At 48.4% G+C, this 23,600-nt stretch overlaps 3 pseudogenes; all 3 read right to left on the bottom strand.

The window, feature by feature from the left end:
* Nucleotides 1-14: 14 nt before the first annotated feature.
* On the bottom strand, nucleotides 15-11,979 carry LOC129354709 (leucine-rich repeat flightless-interacting protein 2-like; annotated as a pseudogene).
* A 509-nt stretch (nucleotides 11,980-12,488) lies between these two features.
* Nucleotides 12,489-18,673, bottom strand: LOC129354728 (melanophilin-like; annotated as a pseudogene).
* A 2,066-nt stretch (nucleotides 18,674-20,739) lies between these two features.
* LOC129354715 (atypical chemokine receptor 3-like) lies at nucleotides 20,740-23,591 on the bottom strand (annotated as a pseudogene).
* Between the last annotated feature and the right edge of the window lie 9 nt (nucleotides 23,592-23,600).

Genomic DNA, 23,600 nt, shown 5'->3' on the forward strand with positions numbered 1-23,600 from the left:
TAACTTGAACCATCTTATTATGTAATCATTCTGCTATTTTAATAATCCATGTTTTGCACTTTTCAACAGACAGAATAAAATGACAGATTTAAATCCTGGTTGTTCATCTGACAGCAAAGAGCAGCAGCAGAGAGGATGTTGATCATATTTATAACAAAAAGCAGAACATGAAACTCAACATGGAATCAGGTCACAGCTTCACCTCTCCAACTGAAACCTTTTCACAATAAATAGCGAATCTAAAATGTCGGAGCCTTCGTCATGACGATGGGTTTATTCGATAGAGTTCTGCGCTGTGATTGGCTGTGTTGGCTTGGTTCTGTTCAGCTCCAGGATCAGAACCCTTCATTCATCTAAAGCTGCTGTTGTTACATCCTGGCTGTCAGGTAAAGTCCAATCATTCAGGTGAGTCCAGTGGCCACGCCCCCTTGCACTTCCTGAACAGCAAAGTGGGGGGGGGCTACATTCACTGCTGGTTCTGTCTGGACCAGTTGAGTTTCAGAGACGTTTGTCTCAAAGTTCCACTTTTAGCCTGCAGTTCATCCACTTTCAGCAATAATCAAGAACGAGCCAACAGAGTGTTTCAAAAATAAAACGAGACAAAAAGATGAAGAGCAACTAAACTAATAACTGGTTAAACCGGCTGGATGTCCAGTCCGAGGAAACAACTAAAATCAGACCAAAGGTCACAGAAATGACAGAATAACGATTCAGCAAGAAAAGAGGAGAAAAACACAGAAACCAAAATATTAACTAAATCTGCAGAGTCCAGACCAGTTTGATCCAGTTTGATCCGGTTAGTGATAAAGAACTAACTAAAATGATTTAAATATAGTCAGAAAAACACTAAACAATATTTCAGAAAGAAAACAAAAACAGAAGAGAAAAACAGAGAACAATGTATAAACTAACTCTAAAGGTCCAGACCAGGTTGAACCGGATCGAACCACTTAGAACCGGGTTGAACCGGATTGAACCGGATCGAGCCGGGTTGAACCGGTTGGAACCGGATTGAACCAGTTAGAATTGGTTTGAACCTGTTAGAACTGGATCGAACCAGTTAAAACCGGGCTGAACCAGTTAGATCGAACCGGTTAGAGGAAACATTTTGGACGACCCTGAGCAACCTGTCTCAGCTTCAGCTCCTCCACCACCTGGTTCTGATTGTCTTCTGTTCACAAGTGTCTCTGAAATGTTCTGGACCTGGCCCAGCTGTCTGAAGACCCGGCCCAGGACGAACCTTCACTGCTGGGCCAGCAGGGCGTTCCTGTTGGCCTTCATCTTCTCCAGACGCTTGGACAGGTGGCTGTTGCTGACCTCCAGCTCCTCGATGCGGTCCAGAGCCGAACGGAGCTGGAAGGAGCCGTACGATTTTAACCAGAACCGGTCCGCACAGAAAACCAACCAAAGGTGGCGCTCTCACCTCTCTCTGCAGTCTTCTCTTCTCCACCTTCAGCTCATCTTCAATCTTCTCCGCGTTCTCAGACGCCGACTTGTAGCGGCACACCTGACCCTCAAGCCGCAGCACCTGAAGACAAAACCGTCCAGTTGAGACTGAGGGCTGGAGGACCGAGAGGAAATGAACCCATGGAAACATGAAGGCTGACATTTTGCTCCAGAGTCGTGACTTCCTGCTCAGATTTCACCAGCTTGAACTTGAGTTCACTGATCTGCCTGTTGGCGTCTCCTGGTGGAAACCAAGCAGAGGCATCAGGATTGATCCTGCAGCAGATCAACAGAGGAGAGATCAACACCTCGTCAGGAACTCACTCTGCAGGTCCAGCAGATGAGGGTCTATGCCGTTCTCCTGGGGGTTCGGCCCGGGGTTCTGAACTCCATCCACCCCGTTCCTCTGGTCCAGCTGAGACTGGAGAAGTCTGACCTGAACATTCAGAGATTAACATCATTTTCTAGAAGATGTTTCAGCCTGTTTAGTCTTAAAACCAAAAGGTTTCCAGATCGAACCTGATCCCGTAAGCCTTCTCTGTCATCAAACAGTTTCTTCATCCGCAGCTCTGAAACCAAACAGAGAGCAACAATCAATGACTTTCCCGAAGGTCAGCCTGAAGGTCAAAGCTCCATGAGGTGAGATGGTCGACTGCAGTCAGAGCTCCATCTGGAGGTCCAACAGCACAGCTCTGAGGAACTCCACTGTTAGCTTAAGACTCACTGGACGGAGCTTTGGACCCTCGTGGTGGAGATATTCAGCTGGTGAAATGATCATTATCTCCAATTTGATTTCATGAAAATTAATTACATTAATTACGATTGATTATCAAAAATTTACTTTCAATCATTTTATCTCAACTTCTCATGATTTCCAATGTGATCTGGGAACACAGAAGAAAGTCAGCTTACCCTTCAGGTGTAGAGAACATCACCTACTGATAAGTGGAACAAAACCACCAAAAAACACAACTCCAGGATTCAGATAAACATTTATTACTGGATATGAAAACTTTTCTACCCTCGTTTTTCAGAAACACATCTTCTGAAGAAACTTACTGATATACTCAGAAGACCAGTCATCCCAACACATTCAAACCTTCTCATCAGTCACCTCACACCTTCATCGGTCACCTCACACCTTCATCAGTCACCTCACACCTTCATCGGTCACCTCACACCTTCATCAGTCACCTCACACCTTCATCGGTCACCTCACACCTTCATCAGTCACCTCTCACCTTCATCAGTCACCTCTCACCTTCATCAGTCACCTCACACATTTAGATTTCCAGGTTCTAACTCTTGATGTGAGTCTCTGCTTTCTTCTGGCTCTATCCAGAACTACCAGTCAACATGGTTTCTTCTGACAAAATCAGATGAACATGAATGTGTTTGATGTTCATGAAGACCAGCAGCAGAGGGCGTTCCTGGGCTCATGAAATCTTGCAATCTGTGTTGTCATTTTTCCTGCTGTCCAATCCGGGTTCTTCGTCTTCTATTTCTGGTTCCAAGGTGCCCAGCGGTGGAGCGATAACCTGGAGCTCATCCTCCATGGTGGATCGGTTCTGTTGCTGTGATGGAACCAGTTGGACATCCTCTTCTTCATCAGCCTCCTCACAGCTGTCCATGTCTCCAACCGATAGCTCCTCAGTAGAACCAACACTGGTCAGGTCCAGCCGCCGCCCCTCCTGGAGGCCCACCAGAGCCAGCTCAGGAACAGCCAAGGCCCTGATCTCTTCAGCGGTCACCTCCATGAACCTCCTGACTAAGGAACTTTGTCCAACACTGGAATGTGCTGATGAACTGAAGTTCCCTCTAAGCTCCTTTGAGTCTTTGGCTGAAGCCAGAACATGAGTTGGACTGTCAGACCTGGAGTCTGTTGAGTTCTTGTGAGATTCAGAAAAATGCGAGTCAACAAAAACAAAATCTCCAGACAAACTATTTAGAGGAGAATCAGGTGGACTGGCTTCAGACTCAGCGTTCAGCTGTACGTCTCTTGCTCCAGACCTCATCTCTTCTTCGTCATTAGTGGTAGAACGATCATGACAAGTTGAACAAACTCCTCTTGAGGAACCAGGTGGGTTCTCCTTCCTTTCTCTGGCTGAACCGACTCTTGGTGATGAAGACATCCAGCCAGATGTTCTTCACATCCAGGACCTCCTGCTGTTTCTCTGGTCAGGCTTGTCAGAAGCCATGAGGAGAGTCTGGTTCCCCTCAATGGCCACACTGACTCATGTCCACCTCCATCATTCAGACAGGACTCACGTTCTACTCTGTTCCTTAGTGTGTTCTCCAAATCTGACATCCAGTGGTGGAGACACATCAGGATTTCTGAGAAGATTCTTGAGATTTCTACTACAAACCCTGGTTTATCCTCTAGTCCTTGGAGCAAATCTTGAACAGTCATCACCAGACCGGTCCACATTTCCTCTGGAGGAAAGGGGGACGCCCTCTTTGGGGTTTCAGGGAAAGCTTTGTGCACCTGAGCAGGTCTTTGGAGTGGTTCTCCAGTGCTCTGGTTCTCAGCAGGAGATGTGAAATGTACTGTGGTTTCCGGAATGGCCTCTGTCCTCCTGTCGGAACCGTCTTCACCACCTGCAGCCACAACCTTTGACTTGTTGGACTCGGCTGCAGCTTTAAGGCTGGGACCTTCTTCACTGAAACCTGAAACTTCATCTTCCACATTCCTGTCTTCATCTTGACTTTGGGATTCCAGATCTGAAGTACTCATATGCTTTTGTTCAAAGGTTGTTTCAGAGGAAGAAGATTCACTTTGAGGAGCCAAAGAGCCATCCTGCGTCATCGCCTCCTCAGATGGAGAGTTCAGTTTCTCAGCAGCTGAAAGGCCCAACACCATGGCTCGGTTATCCAGGATAATGTCTTGAGCCGATCGCGGTGGAACAAGTCTGGATCTGAAGACTTTCTGAGCTGGATCTTCTTTGCTAGGCTTTTTCTTGTTTGCCTTGTTTACATCCGCTCTAACAGGAAGCTTTTTGGTCGGATCTTTTTTACTTGCCTTGCTCCGTGTTTGTCTGTTTCTGCTTGGATGTTTCTCAGTTGGGTTTCGTTTTTCTCTGGATGGCCTGGGTTGGTCGCTCACAGAGGTCATGTTCTGTGGAAGTGACCTCTTGTTGTCTTTGGGGTCATTTTGAGGGGTTTTGCTGCCATCTGCTGGCTGCTGCTGTGAAGCCTTCCCTGAAAGACCATGAAGACACGTTGGAAGACCAAACAGAGTCGACATTCAGGAAAATAGAAAGTAGGAGATTAACCGAGACGATAGCAGAAGGAGGATCACAGAGGAATTACAGGAGCTGGGTTGTTCTTCAGGATCAGGTCCACGAGTTAAAGAGCTGATTGAAAACCAGATATGCACCAGTCAATCATCAGTCGATGATTGACTGGTGCATGCGCTCTAGTCTCCTGTTTAGAAGTGATGATTAGAGGAAATCAAAGGTTTGGTTAGATGTCAGAAAGTCTTAGTAAAATAAATACTCCTTCCTACCGAGCATGCTCTCTCTCCCGCTGTGAGGCGAGTCCTCGGCCAATAGGGAGGGAGATTCCTCCTCGGTCTGGTCTGCGTCGCCGTTGGTGGCGGTGTCAGGAGAGACGGCCACGCCATGGGTCTATAGAGCAGAGAGTCGTAGCTTGGTAACTTTGAAGACAGTTTCTGTCTCCTTCCTGGCTTAATAGAGAAACATCTGCAAAACTTCTGCCTAGACTCTCGTCAGGTTCAGAACCAATGTGACGTCTCAAAGGCAGTTCCAGTCCTCAAACTTCACTGTTCGACAATTTTTGCATGCAACCCTGCTCTGGAACACCTGAATGAAAGACCTCAGGCGTTCGGTAGACATCCGAACTGAGTCCAACTCTTGTAAGATTGTATGTTCATGGACTGCAGTAAGGCAGAGTAAATGGGGGTCTCTCTCCTCTAAAGGGTTCCTGTCTGAATCTGTGGTAGAACCTTTGAGTTCAAGGAATCTCTACATCAGTGTTACAGTGAACTTGTTTTCAACACTGAACTAATTCCTACACAGATTCAGATGTGGACTCTTGCTGGGCCACTCCAGAACTTTAATGTTAGGTTTTTATTGAGCAATTTTAGAGTCTGTTATGGGTTTGTTTAACTTTTTAAGGATTTTCACCATCCAGAAGATGCCCGCTAGGTGCATCTTCTGGATGCACCTAGCGGGCAAAAAAACAAAAAAAAAAACAAGGGTTTGGGTGGGGGAGGAGAAGGCTTACATGGAGTTATGTAAGGATCTGTTCCTTTGATTGTAAGGAACAGATCCTTACAATCAAACTGTAAGGATCTGTTCCTGACGGGAGGAACAACAGAGACGAAGAAGTTCTTCGTCAAAACAATTTCTATAGTTTACTCTAACAATGGATTTGCTAGGCAGGAAGGTTCCACAGTAAGGCCTGTCTGAGAACCCGCTGTAACCCCCAGGCTGTAGTTCCTGTGGAAGAGGAAGTTTCGGCAGACAGACCGAACAGAAAGAAACCAGAGATCTTCATCACCAGGTGTCTGCGTCTCTGCAGGGTCAAAGTTGTAGTTGGGTTTTTCTGATACCTTCAGTGAGTCTCGCAGTTGAACCACCTCATCTGTGAGCCGGTCGCGTTCGATCCGAACGATGTCGGAGATTTCTCTGTGGCGCTCTAACGCCTGACACAGGAAGGAGGTAGTGAAGAAGGTTAGAGAGGAAACAAGGTGAGGAAACAGGAAACAAAGAGGAAAACAGCTTGGAGACGTTTCTCAGAGGCAGAGAATAACCAAACCACCTTCCTTGGTTCTGTTCTGTTGCTGTCAGGAAAAGACTGATTTAACTCAGCCAATCATGGTGGCTCTGCACAGATGGTAGCAGAGACAGGCATCACTCTGGATGCATCTTAAGTCCTGGGGTTAAATGTTCAGAGCAGGACCAGAGGACTGGTTCTGGTTCTGGTTCCTCTGCCTCTGAGAACAAGAGCAGCGTCCTACCGCGATCTTCTTGTCCTTCCACTGCAGAGCTTCCTGCAAGTCAGAGATCTCCTGCCGGTAGCTGCTGCTCTTCTGACGCAAATCAGAGACTTCCTGTCCACCAGAGGGCAGCAGAGAGCAGGAGGAGGAGCAGGAGGAAGAGCAGCAGGAAGAGCAGGAGGAAGAGGAAGGTCAGGAGCAGGAAACAGGAAGCGTTAGTTTAGATGGAACAAGACGATGAATCTGAAGTGTTAAGTTAATACAGCAGGATGGAGAAAGCATCACGCCCTCGCTTGAGTCACTGTGGATGACCTTTGACCCTTTCTTCTCTACAGAACTGATTTCATTCAGAAACAATGTAGAGTTCTCCTGGTGAAGGTTTGACTAGGCCACTCCAGTGCTTGTGTCTCACCGTCAGCAGCTCGTTGCTTTGCCTCAGGGTTTCCTCTGTTTGCTTGAACTGGACCTTCAGGACGCTGTGGGCCTGGCGCTCACGCTCCAGCTCCTGGAGAGACATCAGACCAATCTAACAACGCCTTCATTATCACCGTCGTCATCATCATCATGTTCCTCACCTTGGTGGCGTCGTCCCAGTGGCGCCGGGCCTCCCACAGCAGCTCCTCCACGTCACTCAGCTCCTCCATCAGGTTCTCCACCTGGAACATCAGCGCCGTCTTGTCGTTGTGCAGCTGAGCGTTGGACACCATGGCCCTGCGGTACTTCTCCTCCGCCTCCGCCAGCGAGTCCTGCACAGGCACGGGTCACATGGTCAGTCCTGTTGGTTCTGTCCGGATCTGTGGTCAGGCTGACAGCTGACACCTTCATCTCTCTGATCGAGGCCTCCGTTTCCACAGAGAACGATGTGTCACAGCTTCCTCGGCGTGACGAGGCTCCGCCCAGAGGCCAGCGTGGCGGCGGACAGCGTGGACGCCGTCCTGGAGCCCTGAGGGACAGCAAGAGAGAGAGAGAGAGAGACGGTGAGGACCAACTCTATCCTGTCTGACCAGTGCAGGGTCAGTGACCTCACCTTGTCAATGAACTCCCGGTCCGTCCTCTCCTCCACCTGCACACACAGAACCTGATCAGTAACCGTCCAATCCAATCAATTAATCGACTTCATCGCCTGCGGCTCCCCAGAGAGCCAGCAGAGGGAGCTAGAGGGCGTTAACTCTCTCACCACGGGGCTGGCCCGGGCCGAGCTGGCCCTGGAGGAGGCCCGAGAGCTGGAGGCCAGGAGGCCGCCATAGTCCGAGGGCTAGGAGGGAGGAAGGACAGGAGACAAGGAAAGGACGCAAGAAAAAGGAAAGAAATAAAGAATGTGTTAGTGAAGAGGAAAGATGAAGATTATCAGAGCTACAGGGTGATGTTAGAGCCAGCTCAGACCAGTTCAGACCAGCTCAGACCAGTTCAGACCAGTTCAGACCAGTTCAGATAGCTTTAAACTGGTTCAGTTCTTGCCACTAATAAAACAGGGCAAGGAAAAACTAGTTCAGACTGGTTCTGACTAATCTAGACCAGTTTCTTCTCTCAGGTCTGTTCATCCAGAGGAGCTGGGCTGGATTCTGGTCCAATGAACCTGGACCTCCATCTGGTTTCTGGTCCACTCACCCGGTAGCTGCCCCGGCTGCCCACAGACATTCTCTCCTCATCATCAGAGATCTACAGACAAACAATTACAGGATCACTGCAGCTGAGCGCAAACACAGAAGAAGAAGAAAGAGAAGAAGAAGAAGAAGAGATACAGACCGAGGTGTGTCTCCGAGAGAGACGAGAGTAACGCTCGCTGTCCTCCTGAAAGGCCATGAAGAAGAAACGTGTTAAAGGAGGAGAAGAAGGAGTCTGCAGGAGGTTCACCTGACAGACAGCGAGCAGGGCAAACAGCCTGACAGACAGCGAGCAGGGCAAACAGCCTGACAGACAGAAAACAGGGCAAACAGCCTGACAGACAGAAAACAGGGCAAACAGCCTGACAGACAGAAAACAGGGCAAACAGCCTGACAGACAGCGAGCAGGGAGTGAATTCACAGCATGGAGATGAAATAATAATAAAACTATAAAAGAAAAAAAAATGAAAAATCATATTTTAAAACAGAAACTGTTTTTTGTTAAATATCTTTTGCTTTACTGATAAACATTATTTTAAAAGATTTATTTTAACATTTAAAATTAACTAAAATCAAAGTTTCTGTTATAAAGATTATTAAACAATAAAAACATTTTTAAAATTGGAATGAATGAAAGCAGCAGACATGAATAAAATAATTCAATGATCATCTGGAGCAGAGCGGATCATGCAGAACCCGGATCAGAACCCGGCTCAGAACCAGGATCAGAACCCGGATCAGAACCCGGCTCAGAACCAGGATCAGAACCCGGATCAGAACCGGGATCAGAACCCGGATCAGAACCCGGATCAGAACCCGGATCAGAACCCTACTGAGCACGTGCAGAACAGACAACATGCAGCCCCTTCTGGTTGCAGCAGCTCTCAGTGAGAGGCCCGGTTCCACCAGAACCAGGAGAACCGGACCCGACACGCCACACTGGAGCTGTGAAGGAGGTTCTGCTGGACAGAACCGGTCCTACCATCCACTGCTCGATGTGACCCCACTTGTTATCCAGACCATAATACTTCTGAGGAGACCAGACCATACAGAGGGTTAGAGGCAGGAACAGGAACTGGGAGAACTGGGAGAACTGGACCTACCTTGGAGTGAAACAGCTGCACCACATGGAGAGGAAGAGGAGGAGGAAGAGGAAGAGGAGGAAACAAGAGAAGGAGGTCAGGCTGGTTCTACTGGACCGGACCTTTAAAAGTTCTGGATTCATTTTTTAATCAGTTTTGCTGATCTTTTTCTCCAATTTCTTGGATTTTTCTGATATTTTCTGTCTTCATGGTCTGAAAAAACATTTCATTCAAAACTAGATGCATAAATTAATACTGATGTAATTGAATAATTAATAATCACTCAACCTAATCAATAAATATCAACATTCATATCAAAGTCACTGGTTTTCTTTGATCAAAAGTACGTAGATCAATTTTTAAAATCTTATTTTTTGTTCCTCTCTATCTATTTTTCTTCTGTTTCTTTCTCTTTTTCCTTAAATCATTTTTATGTTTTTATTAAGATTTGATATTTTTTCTTTCTCTGGATTTTGACCTCATTTTTCCATTTTTGTTTTCTTCCAGGTTTTGCTGTAACATTTCTTTGTTTTTACTCTAAAATCAGATTTTCTCTCAGATTATTATTCTGGATTATTTCCTGCAGTTTTTCTTCTGATTCATTTTCAGCATTTTCCAGGTTTCCTGTCTGTTTCCCAGGTTCTGATCCGGGTTCTGTTCCTGTACAAAGTTCTTGTTAATCTGGAGGTAAGCTCCTTTGTCTCCATGGTAACCAGAGTGACTGGACCCAGAGCCTTCAGAACCTTTAGAACCTTCAGAATCTGTTTGGTTTCATCATAAACTGTAAAGTTTTAATTAGACTCACCGCAGCAGCTGATCCTGATCCTCTCAGCCTGACCTTTGACCTGCTATCACATGACCCCATCAGCTGCTCTGACCCGTCGTGACAGACTGATCTGTGATCCAATCAGCTGTCAGATCAATAACCCCACCGGAGTGATTTCAGAATAAGAGCGCTCACCTCCTTCTGCTGCCTCTCCAGCTCCTTCATCCGGATCTCTCGGGCCTCGGCTCTGGCGGCCCGCTTCGCCGCCAGCCGGGCCTCGGCCTGCGGAACACACTGATCCATCAACAGATGTCTCCAATCATCAATAATCGATCAAACATAAAAACAGGAAAGAAACTTTTTTCACAGAGGCTGGGTGTGATTACCGCGGCGGCCAGCAGGGGGAGACAGAGCGCCTCCATGTTTAAATGTTTTTACACTTAAACTTTATTTACATGAATAAATTAACTTTAAACGGAAACGTTTTATTTATAAATATGTTTTTTTATTTTAATTCCTGGTTAATTTTATTTCTAATGGTTTTTGTCTCTAGTTGAAGTGAAATTTGTTGATTTAAGGTTTTCAGTCAGTGATGAAGATGAAGACGATGATGATGATGCTGTCTGAGCTGTGGATTATTACTGGATTACAGCGAGCAGGTCAGACAGTCCCAGTAACAGACCAGTCTGCTGTGGCCGCTCCCAGGAGGTCAGACCCCCAGTTTACGGCTGGTTCTGACCGGATCTGGGTCAGAGACCAGAACCAGTCTGAGGACGGACAGGACCAGACGGTACCAGCAGGAGACCAGCATCACAGTCATCACCAATCAGCCTCATTGATTGATGCCCAGTTATACCAATAATCAGCTGATGGTGGAACCTGAGTGAATGGACCAACTGGTCACCTACTGGTTTCAGACCAACCAGCTGGACCCAACTGGTTGGTCCAACTGCTTGGACCGATTAACTGGATCTGGTTGGTCGTCCCGGTACCACTGACTGTAGGGAGGATGATACTGTAGGTGGTTCTGGTTCTGATGGTCCCCCATAGACATGTGAGGATTTAATGGGTCCAAGATCACCTGATGCTCCTCATAAATTACAACCATTTCCTCATCAATCAGAATCATTTCATCATAAATAAATCATCTCATCATAAATAAATCATTTCCTCATCATCAGAATCATTTTCTAATAATCAAATCATTCTCTCATCAATCAGAATCATTTCATCATAAATAAGAATCATTCTCTCATAAATCACAATCATTTCCTCATAAATAAATCATTTCCTCATAAATCTGAATCATTTCCTCATAAATCACAATCATTCTGATTTTAATTCCCAATAAACCAGTTCGACATCTGAGCTTATCAATCAGCCTGGTTGTTATTGATTACCTATTTTATCATTGATCATTCTGATAATCAGCCTGCCTGGTTACCCATCATGTGTATTGATGATGAAGATGATGATGATGATGTTTACCTCTCGCGCTATCTGGCTCAGCGCATCCTCCTCCGCAGCCAGCTTGTCCCGGTTCGGAATCCTCTTCCGGCCCGGGCCCTGGGTTCCCATGGTTCCGGATGGCTCTACCTGCAGCCGAGCCCTCCTGAGGTTCGGGACATGCGGTTCTGGAGGTGCAGCAGCAGAACGGCCCGGTTCCAGTGTTAACCCCGCCAGTTCGGTCACCTTGTCTCGGTTCCGAGTCCTGATGGACCCATCCCTTAGAACTTTACGTGCAGCCGAAATATCACCTCGGTTCTGATTCAGCCCGGATCACTCAGACCTGTGACCCGGACTATCCAGAACCCATGATTTTTCCGTTTCCTTGTAAAATTAGAGGTTCCGTTAGTGCGGTTCGGTGCTGATGGGTCCGCTCTGCCGCTGCAGGTGGCGGTTAGCTGCTCCCAGTCAGACCACCGAACCGGACCAGCGTCAGGGTGAGTATCAGAGTCCGGGTGGCTCTGCGGCCCAGTTCGGGCCGCCGCGACGGAGCTCCGGCAGCCGAGAGCAGAGCGCCGAGCCGCGGTCCGGTGAGCTGCTGCCGCACCGAGAGCCGGAGACACGGATCCACTGCGGAGGAGAGGCGCGGCGCGGCGCGAGCGAGCGAGCGCGGAACTCCGGCGCGGCGGAAGTACCCCTACAAATTAAGAGCCCGTGACCCGCGACGATAAGAAAATGAAAAAATGGCCACCAGAAACGGAACCAGGGTATTGAAAGGTCATTTTAAGATCCGACCAATTGAGATGTAAAATATTAAAATACGGCGGCGTGTCAGGGCGAAAGGTAGAATAAAGTAATACATTTCAGCCAGAAATATCAACAATTTTGAGATTAATCTCAGAAATGTTTTAGAAAAATAATTAGCTAATTTCTGAAAATCTCTGAAAGTCAGAAATGAATCCCAAAATGTCTGGGATTCATGTTTTATTCCAACATTTCAACTCAGAAATTTTTATTTGTTTCCCAGAATTTGGTCCCCCCCCCACACACACACACACACAACACACACACACACACACACATATATTGTGGCAAACTCCCAGGGTGGTATGATGTCGGGCGGCTGCACCCGTTCCCTCCCATCATGGCTGGTCAGCAGCGTGTTTCCAATCATGAGAGATCAATAACTGCTGAGTTGTTTATTGAACAGAAGCTAAACACATCATCATCATCAGTCCTTCAGCAGATGCAGAGGGAACGGTAATCAGGTGTGGCTGGACAAACTGAACCAGTGATATGTGATTAAAGAGTTAATTTAAATAATTTCACCAAGGGTGTGATTACTTTTCCACTCAAAGTCAATGGATTTGACAGAATAAGTGAAATTATGATTTAAAATCAGACTTTGTGGTTTAAAAGTAAAAGAAGAAGAAATTATTAGGAGGAGAGATCCTCTTCACAGCTATGTGCCAATTGTAATCTTGAAGAATCTTCTAGAACTTCCAACTTCCAATCAGATGGAAACAGAATCCTGAAAGGATCATTCCTTGAATCTCAGAAGGATCTTCTGGTTCTGTTGGACCTGTCTGGTGGTAAAGAACAGAATAAACCAACCCAAAGATCCAACCCTTCAGGTTCAAACTCCATCTGCAGGTTTTCTGAACTCCATGATGTTCCTCTGATTGGTTGTGTGTCCCGGTTCCGGTCCGTGAACGTTGATGAAGAACAGGAGGAAGAGGAATGAACTACATCCTGAAACCGGGCCTGGTTCAGAACATGTTGCTGGATCTCCAAGGAGCGCCGTTACTCTCTGCCAACAACAATAACAAGTTAGAGCAGATCAGTGCCGCTCAGGTGGATCAATAACCAGCGGTGGGTAAACATCAGCTAATGTGATAAAAGCAGAGCTAAATTATTGCTTAGCATATAGGACTAGCTTCTACTAATTACTATGTTGTTAGAGCACTTTAGCAATAGCTTCTACTATGTTGCAATAGCGCTTTAGCATTGTGTTTTAGGGTTAGCACAGGTAACTGTAGTTAGCACTGCCCACCACTGCTATAACCAATAAGATGAAACCGGTTCTCACTGGGCAGGTCTGACGCAGTCCGTTTCTTCTGATGAGATCCAAAAACCTGCAGGGTTTCATCAGAACAGAACCTTTTTATTAGAAAACGTCGTTGCATAGAACATGAGCTGATTAACAAAGTTTAACAGTTCTTGTCCAGAATCACATAGAGACATGATGATGGACAATTTCATCTGACTGTGTCTCAGCTGAACGGATCTGGTGTCTGTTCACTAAACCGGGTCGAACCTGGACCAGGAAACATCTGAAAGTCAGATGAAGAAGGACAGCTTCTGATCTCAGACTGACCTTCTTCTTGGCGCTCAGAGCTGCGATTTTACTCTCAATGTCCGACACCTGGAGAGCAAAGACACACAGTGAAGGACCAGCAACCCAATGTCCACACGTCAAAGCCGAGATGTTATGGATCAACAAAGATGGCAGACCAACCTCGCTCTCGGCGCTCTGTACTCTGGCGGCGGTCAGCGCCACCACGTCCTCCAGCTCCGACAGCTCAGAGTCCGTCGTCCCTCCAAAACGATTCTTGGCGCTTTGCTCGAGTCGCCGCAGCTTAGACTCCAGCTCGTAGGACTGTCCGGCCGTGATGTACACCTGGACAGGTAGGAGGACAGACACAGACTGGTCATCGGACAGGAAGCTGATGGTGATTCTGATGAAGCTGACAGAGCTGAAGGTCAAGGGAACACACTGAATTCCTGCTAGGATCCTCTTTAGGTTCCAGAAGTCTTCTGCTTTAGTCAACATTTTCTAACATAGAGGAACCGATGGCGTGAGTTCTAGTCATGATTGGTGCCGGTGAGGAGCTTGATGGAACCGGACCCTAACTGGACCCAGTGTGTTTCCCTGGTTAACTGGACACACAGCAGCCAGTGGAGGGTTAAAGCCAGTCCGGACATTAGCTCATGCTTCAGCTCATGCTGTGGGGGCTGGTCTTAGTGTAGGGATGGCAGGTCACGTTGGAAGCTTACATTTTCCTCAAGTTCCCTGAAAGCATCATCGGCCTGCTTTACATCAGGGCCAACTAAGGGGGACCTGTCGATCGGCTCTGCGAGGCCGTACTCGACCATTGCGTTTTCTGTGGCGTTAATGGTTCTCAGGACCTCAGTGGTGAGGTCACAGAGGGCGGCGGCAGTGGATCTCTGAAAGCCATGTAGAGGGACAGATGTTAGCAGGGGAAAACAACATCTGCAGCAGCTACCAGACTGGACACCCCAGATCCTGGGGTCAGGTCTGGACGACTTCTCTAACTCAGGTAGATCCTGGTGCATCTGGCGGTGTGGCCACCACTCACTACACACACTGCTATACACTTGTTCACCGATCCTTCCGAGACCTTCAGTGAAGGAATCATATCATTAGCCCTTAAATTTTCCAAGCCAGAGGACAGAGCTGAGGTGCAAGTGAAGGTGATTTCAGTGTTCATCCATCCCTGGTCCAGGCAGGTAGCTGCTTCACATCAACACAACCTGACAGGAGTATGGTGAGGCAGGAGGCGGGCTGTTAGTGAGGAGGTTGTCATGCACCGAGATTAGAGCTGTTCAATGCAGATCTTTGACCTTCTTCTGAGCTTCATGCTGAGCTCTCTAACAGGAGTTCTTTTGTCCTGAGCTGGTCTGGACTTTGTTCTGGTGGAATGACGCTTTCTGCATGCTGATGCTTTCAAACAGGAACCTGGAGGTTCAGCAGCAGCAGTACTTGGTTCAAAGCAGAGGTCTGGGCAGGAAGTTGGTCTCCAGGTTCCTGTCTGCTGCTACTCTCTGAGTGACTGTCGTACCTTTTGAGCCTCTGTTGGCATCTCGTCGCTGGATGAGCTCAGCTCCTTGTCCTTCAGAGAGTCCAGAGGGACCACTGGTCCTCCTCTGACGCCAGAAGAGCCTTTAGTCCCAGGGAAAGGCTTTTTCCCAGCCTCATCATCTGACGACAGGCCTTTATCACTCAGGTTTCCTGCCAGCTCACTCAGCTTCCTCCTCAGCTTCTCCTCCTCATTTGGAGCTGACGAAGTCAAGGCCTGTTGGAATGAGCAACTTTACTGGATTTGAGTCTAAAGTGTGATGGTTTATCATCTTCTCATGCGAGTCAAGGATTTAAGGTTGTGTTCTGTCTTACCTCATCAGCAGGAGTCATCTTCTCCTCCAGACGGCTCAGCAGGCTCTCAATGGCGAACATCCGCTTGTTCAGTTCGTTGATCTGAAAATGAATCCAGACAGAAAATGTCACAGCCTCTCTCCTTCCAGACTCGGTTCTGAATGTCTGTGTCCTTACAGGCGGGGCTTGGCCCAGGTTCTCCTGGGAGGAGGCTCGGCTGTTCTTTCTGCGGTGGTGGGGTTGCTGGTGAACAGGTTGATACCTCTGGTACTCTTCCTCGTCGGAGGTGTCGACATACTGCTGCCTCGCACCGAGGAGCTGATCTTCGACAGAGAGCGGGTCCGGACCATCCGGTTGTCTGCATGCTCATCTGATTATGCAGTGTGTGGAAATAAATGCACATCAAGGGACAGACAAGTCTTTCTGATTTGAACGTTCTAGTTTAAAAGACATCCTCCGTTTCTCTTGGAGGTCTCCAGACTTTTCCCCCTGCTACTAAAAACTCATCGAGGTGACTCTAGAGTGTTTCTGTCCTTCAGACAAGTCCTACATTCATCATTAGGACTTGCCCTGAGGTCTCCTGTTAGTGGAACATGGATGGCTCCCTGAGTTTTCTTACCATAAATCCCAACGGCCTCAGCTGATTAAGCAGGGACTCTACTCTGAACTACTGAGTTCACAATGAAATCCCATCCGTCCAGCGGACAATGAACTCAGACAGAATATGTACAGTATGCTCCAGTATGTGGGAGCCTTTAGAACATGTTATGTTGGCATGCTGACCGGGTCTCATGGCAAGCGGTCCAGACTCTTTCTGCGTTTCCTCGGTGAGTGTAGTAGTCGTAGTCCCCGTCGTTCCGGTAATACCGATCATCCTGCATCTGCTTTCAAACAGCGTCATGAGACACGTGTCTTCCTTAGAACCAGGTCTTCATCAGCCCAGGCTTTACCTGCTCAGAAGGTCGCCGTGAATGAGGAAGGTAGTCCTCTGAGTCAAAGTCCATGGGATGAACCGACAGCAGACGTTTGTTCTTCCTCATCTAGACGGGACACAGCTGCTTCAGTTACTCCGCTCTGACTGAACCCACAAAGCCTCTTGGTGTTCCTGTTTACCACTTTGTAGCGCTGAGCCTCGCCCTCTCCGGGATCATCCTCGGTGCCGTTGTATCCATCTAAAACGAAGCAGCGGACGGGGCTTACTTGGACTATGCCATAGAGAATCACATGCTGGACCTCTGGACCTGCAGGAAGTCTGGAAAACTGGACTGGCTTGTTGAGAGACTTACGGCTGCGGACATCCGGCATGCTCTGGGTGTCGTCATCACGACCACCTGAACCAGAAACACGGACAGGATCAGAACAACCGGACCAAGGTCCAGAAGCATCACAGTGAGACTCACCGTCTCCGTTCAGGCGCTTGTACAGAGACCGCATCACCTTGGCGCTGCCGAAGCGTTTGAAGCGGTTCCTCACGTTGTCATGGTACCAGCCAGAGTGCCCATCTTCAGCACCCTGAAGCACACACAATGAACAGAACTGAACCACCCAAAGGCCCAGTCTGTAGGACCGGCAATGGATCCAGGACCGACAGTCCGGTTCTGATCCACAGCACATTAAGACAGAACTGAAAGCAGATCGAGTCAAGACAGAGAGTTACAGAGACACCCGTCCGTCCGTCCATCGAAATGCCTCTTTACCTCCACAGCTGTCTCCAAATGTCTCTCTCTCTCTGTCTATCATTGACCCGTCTGACCTGCCACCTCCATCTGTCCCCCTGTTGTCCCTGTCCCTCTCTGTCTCACCTGGTCATGCGGCAGTTGTCACACACCCAGCCGTGCTCCTTCTTGTTGTAGCGGCTGCAGGACTTGCAGGTGAACATGCAGCAGTCCAGGCACTGCCTCTTGCTGTTGACCAGGAACTTGAAGGGCTGCAGGCATCGGATGCAGAGCGAGTCGGAGACATTCCTCTCCGAGCCCAGCAGCTCCCGCTTCGTGTCCTCCTTCTCGATACGTGTCTTCAGCTCGCTGCAGATAGGAAAGACAGGAACCACGGTGAACCACACAGCACTCCACTTCCTCTGATCCTGGAAAGCCAGAATAAGGGCAGCTGCCCAGGGCGGCACAGAGAGGAGGGCGCCCAACAACAAGACTAGAAAATTCAGTCTAAAACAATAGATTCATCATGATTTAGAAGTATACAGACTAAAATACACAATTTGTTGAAAACACTTAACATTCAGAGCCAAAACTGAACAAAAATACATTTTACATTTAAGATGAAGCAACTTTCATAACTCCTCAGTTTGCTGTTTTAGCTTCACCGAGATCAAAGTCACTAAAGAAAAGCTTTTTAAACAAAAACTTGCTTTCTTTATTATTTGTTTGTTTAACCTCTTAATATGTCTAATATTGAAAAAAGGCTTGAGAGACTAAATTAATAATCTGGCAATTTGTTAAATCAATTAGTCAAAAGAATAATCAATCTCTAAAACATAAATGTTTTGGCCTGACATGTAGAGGAGTTAGTTTCTTCTGTTTTCTGCTAAAATAAAAATAAATGAATAAAATCTGATACTGGCTTCATTTGAATAGTTAGGTAGGGGGTCTAGTAGGAGGTTCTTGCCCAGGGCAGCAGGGGGTTCTTGCCCAGGGCAGCAGGGGGTTCTTGCCAGGGCAGCAGGGGTTCTTGCCCAGGGCAGCAGGGGTTCTTGCCCAGGGCAGCAGGGGGTTTTTGCCCAGGGCAGCAGGGGGTTCTTGCCCAGGGCAGCGGTTCTGTTAGAGCCGCCCCTGGGCCGGATCAACCTGCTGCTGCTCAGCTGTTAACCTCCTGATTCCTGGCTCTGCTGCAGCAGGATCTGATTTCCACGGTGGAAATGTGATTTGAGCCGCAGAGCCGCTCCGCTCCCTCTGCCTCCGGGGCTGATGGGAGTTGGAGTCTCCAGCGGAAACAGAGCATCTTTGTTATTCCAGAGCGTGTGACGACGGCGTGATCGGCTGCAGCAACAACAGCATCTTTCACGCTCACATTCCTGCTGGTGTCACATGAGCCGGGATGTGAACAGAACCAGAACCTCCACCTGGACCTACGTCAGCCTCTCCTCCTCCTTCTTGCGCAGGTTGAAGTCGCGCTGGATCACCTCCCACACGTGTTTGGCCTCTTCATCAGTCAGACGGAAAGATCCAGCTTCCGCTCCATCTTCCTGGAACAGAACCAGACATTACGGCCTGATGCAGGAGTTCCTCAGGGTCCAGCTGTGGGAACCCGTCTGGTGTGAACACATGAAACTGAAATCTCCCAATAATCTGGGCATAAATAGACATCATTAATTATGAGAAAACTCAGAGGCAAAAACATCAATATCACTTCAGCCAACTTTAATTAACAATATTCAGAGAAAAACATAAACCTATTGTAAAAAAATTACTTTATATTATTTAGAAAACATGAACAAAAATCTCCTGTTTGTGTAGAAATGGAATAAAATCTAATATTTTAATGTATGTTTCAGGAAAATATGCAAATTAATAAACTTTGGTTTCATCCTGAGTCAATAATTAAAGAAAAAAACATTCTTATATCACAAAGCAAAACAAAAACAGCAGATTTATCTTCAGATGCTTTAAAAATCATAAATCATGAATCCTGAGCTTTGGAGCCGCTGTGGCCTTTATGCTCACAACCACGATCCAAACTGTCACAGGATCAGCTGCAGTTAAATCAAATTCAACAAAACAAACAAATAGAGACGATATTAGATCAAATCTAATAATCTATAATCAATAAAGTGGATTAAAGAGGATAAAAAACTTACGTCAGTGTCTGTGTGAGACGCTCTGCTGCTGCTGACTGAAGAAATGAGACGGAAAACCCGAAAACATCAGATGATCACTTGAGCAACACACTGAGGCAGAGCCAGCGTTTCATAAGGACAGGAAGTGACATCACCGGGGAAAACAGCCTGGACACTCCTGGAGACACATGGAGACACCTGGAGACTCATGGAAAAACCTGGAGACACATGGAAATACCTGGAGACTCATGGAGGCACCTGGAAACTCATGGAGACACCTGGAAACTCATGAAAACACCTGGAGACTCATGAAAACATCTGGAGACTCATGAAAACATCTGGAGACTCATGAAAACACCTGGAGACTCATTGAAACAGCTGGAGACTCATGGAGACACCTGGAGACTCATGGACACCTGGAGACACATGGAAGCACCTGGAGACACATATGGAGACACCTGGAGACTCATGGAAACAGCTGGAGACTCATTGAAACAGCTGGAGACTCATGAAACATCTGGAGACTCATGAAAACACCTGGAGACTCATTGAAACAGCTGGAGACTCATGGAGACACCTGGAGACTCATGGAAACACCTGGAGACTCATGAGACACCTGGAGACACAGTGAAACACTGGAGACACATGGAGACAGAACCCAGGTCCTGACCTGGATAAAGGGGATAAAAATGTGAAATCAGACCCTCCCGGCCGACTGGGAGGGTCACTGACCAGTCCTCCCAGTCGCCCGGTCAGTGACCCAGATGTCTCTTGAAGCTGACAGAGCTGCAGTTTGTGGTTCTGACCAGCAGAGGGGGCTCTGTACAACTCTAACTAATTAGTTGTTGTGGTGCCTTCAGGGACTGCAGGAGAAAATGGTCTGACATAAACCTCAATCTGATTGGCTTAAAATTTAATTACAGTTAACAAAAGAAGAAATCATTAATTAATTATTTAAATGAGCAGCTTGATTTAGAAATTAAGTTATGATTCTGTTGAAACAGATTTTTCCCACAGTCCCTGAATGTGACGCCTTCAGGAACGCACACAGCAGTGGGATTTCACAGGACCAGAACCGTGTTGGGATGGGTCGAGCAGCAGAACCGTCTCCAGGGTTTCCTGGACCCGACTCGTCTCTCTCTCTCCATTCCTGCTTCCCATTCCTACCGTGTCCGGTTGCCATGGATACGCGGCGAAATGAGGCCCCTTGATGAACCACAGACTCAGACTGACGTCAGACCAGCTTATGGAGACAGACCTGGTGACTGAGCAGGGGTTTCTGGTGGCCGTGGTAACCTCAGTCGCCCTGTCTGTGTGTAGGGGGGTTGAAGCCCACCACCTCCCGCTGCACCTGTCACCATGGCTCAGGTGAAACAAGACCCAGTTTCATCTCTCTATCAGTGGAAAGAATTTAGTTATTCAGCCTCAAAGAACTAAATCAAAGTTTATATTTTCAGTCATATTTTCACCAAGTTCATGGATTTAGTTTTAAGCTAATTCTCTTCAGACTAAATATTTGGTTAACTCTCGACCGAAATGAAATATTTAGATTCAAGCTGATCAGCTATTTAAAAAAATACTTAAATGATAACGATATAAAGCAAAAGTTGTTGACGGTTCCGTCTGCAGATCCATCTGCTTTATTATGGACTCACACTGATCAACCCTGAACATCAAGAGCTTCAAAGCACCAAACGGATCTGCAACCCGGACAGAAGAAGTTCTGGACAGTCTCTGTGGATCCGTTCGGTCTTTCACTGAAACGTCTGATGAAGGAAGCACCGTTTCTCTCGAGTTTAGACCGTCAGTTTCCTGCCAGCATGTGTCTGCAGGTCTACAGATGTTCATGGTGACTGATGAAAGACCATTGACCTTTAACCCACATGATTCATCATCTGACATCTAAACCTGCTCCAGGTTCTAAAGAAGCCGTTGGGTTCGCCTCAGGTTGGACCTCGGGGGTCCATCAGGACAGCAGAGTTCTCTGTCTGTGAGGCCTGCGAGGAGTCCATGAGTCTGACCCGTCCAGTCCTGGAGGAGAACCTGAAGCTGAAGGCCTTCATCAGGTCGTCCCTGTAGCTTCTGTGCCAGAGGTTGTAGAGGACGGGGTTGACGCAGCAGTGCACCAACGAGAAGCACTGCGTCAGGTGCAGCGCCACATCCAGGAAGCTCTCCATCCGGCAGGTGAAGGGCAGGACGTTCATCAGCGTCAGAGTGTCCAGCAACAGGACGGCGTGGAACGGCAGCCAACACACCAGAAACACCAGGATGTAGGAGAGGACGATCCGCCGGCTGACCCGGCGCTCCGGGTCCGAGCTGGGAGGGACGGCGGCGACCAGGAGCAGGTAGGAGACGGCGATGATGGGGAAGGGGACGGCGAAGCCGAGCACCAAGAAGCTGAGCTGGACGCCCACCATCCAGTCCCGGCGGTTCTCCAGCGGGTACACGGATCGACACACGGCGCCGTCGCGGTGGGGGGACCGGGCAGCCCGCAGGAAGTAGGTATCGGGAACGACGGACGCCGCCAACGCCAGCAGCCAGAGCGACGCGCAGATCAGCCGCCGCAGCGTCTTCCTCCTCCAGCTGAGGGCGCCAGAGAGCAGCGTGGCGGACAGGTAGCTGTCGACGCTCATACAGGCGAGGAAGAAGATGCTGCTGAACAGGTTGAGGCTGAACACCAGATGGGGTGACCTTACAGACGACCTCTCCGAACGGCCACAGTCCGCCCTGCAGCAGAGACGTGACCCAGACGGGCAGGGTCAGAACCACGCCCAGGTCGGCCACCGCCAGGTTCACCACGTACAGCCGGGACCCGCACCGGGCCCGGTCGGGCCGCAGGTTCACCCAGAACACCAGGATGTTGGAGGCCACGCCCCCCAAAAAGATGAAGATGTAGAGGACGGAGAGGCAGAGGAGGAGCGTGGCGTGGCTGATGGCACCCGAACACACCATGGCCTCCACCCGAGACAGGTTGGAGGTCAAGTTCAGCTCCTCCCACTGGTCCACCAGCTCAGACAGGTCACTGCTGCTCAGGCTCATGGCGGGCCGGATCCGGCTGCAAGACACAAAGAGGCCCGTCAGAACCAGAACCAGAACCTGGACCAGAACCAGAACCAGAACCAGAACCTGGAACAGAACCAGAACCAGAACCTGGAAACAGAACCAGAACCAGAACCTTGGACTCAATCACGTCCTGTCTCTGGTTCTGCTGGTTTCTGACAAACATATCCAGTCTGGATCATTGTCATGCTCTCCACCAATGTTGGACCGGAACCCTGACCCGGTTCCAGGTTCTTCAGAACCCTGCTACCAGCTTTGGACCCGCTGGATTCTAGAGTCCATTTCAAGGCTCTGGTTCTGGCTTCGTTTAGGACCAGTGTTGGAGATCAGGTTACCATGGAAAACAGACAGCTGATAAAAGTAATCAATACGTATCAATGATGTGGGTCTGCGTCGGCCCGCGGGCCTCATGTTGACCCTCAGACTGTCCACCGGCTGACCTGAGGATGAGGAGGATGAAGAACAAAAGCTGAGTGTGATGAAGGTCCAAACCCAGCAGGACGCCTCAGGCTGAAGGTCAGGACCTTCACAATAAAAGCTTTATTGCAGCAAATTAGAGGCTGAAAAGAACCGCAGGAATCAGAGGAGAAGAAGAAGAAAAGCCCTGATGGTGGCCCAGGTCAAAGGTCAAAACCATCTAAACAGAGTGGTTCTGTCTCCCCTGGTTCTGGTTCAGCTGGTTCTGTCTGTCTCAGCAGGGTCCAATTCAAAGTTCTAGTGAGGATTAAAAGTTTGGGTCTGAACCAGCATCCTTCTGTAGAGCTTAATGGAGCGGGTTCTGCAGAGGTCCGGGTGGTACCAGCAGTTTGAAGAAATTGGGTCAGGACAACTGGACCTCCAGAACCAGATCAGCTGGTCCCTGAACGCACCACCATAAAGCAGCAGTCAGGGGGCCTAAAGCGCCTTCACTTAGTCACAGATAGAACCAGACTCCGTTCAGAACTCGGTCCATTCAGCTTCTCTGGACCGTCTCTACCTCTTCAGGGCCGTGAAACTGAAAATTTAATCTAATTCACATAAAACCGAACCTCAGCTTTAATTCGGCTCAGATGTTCCGATCCCAGACAGAACCGTGCAGAATCTGTGGGTCTGATCAGAACCGCACAGCTCCTTCAGAACTTCTCATCAGTCCTGCAGGTGTTCCCCTGCAGCAGGTGGCGGCTCGGTTCCGATCCGGCCGAGCGAAGTTAAAAAACAGCGCAGTTTGCGTCAGTTACAGCGGAGGTTCTGTTGGGTACTTACAGATCAGACGGCAGGGTTCGGTTCGGTCCA

Source organism: Poeciliopsis prolifica, unplaced genomic scaffold, assembly GCF_027474105.1.
Source record: "Poeciliopsis prolifica strain line A6 unplaced genomic scaffold, Auburn_PproV2 SCAFFOLD116, whole genome shotgun sequence".
Classification (NCBI taxonomy): Eukaryota; Metazoa; Chordata; class Actinopteri; order Cyprinodontiformes; family Poeciliidae; genus Poeciliopsis; species Poeciliopsis prolifica.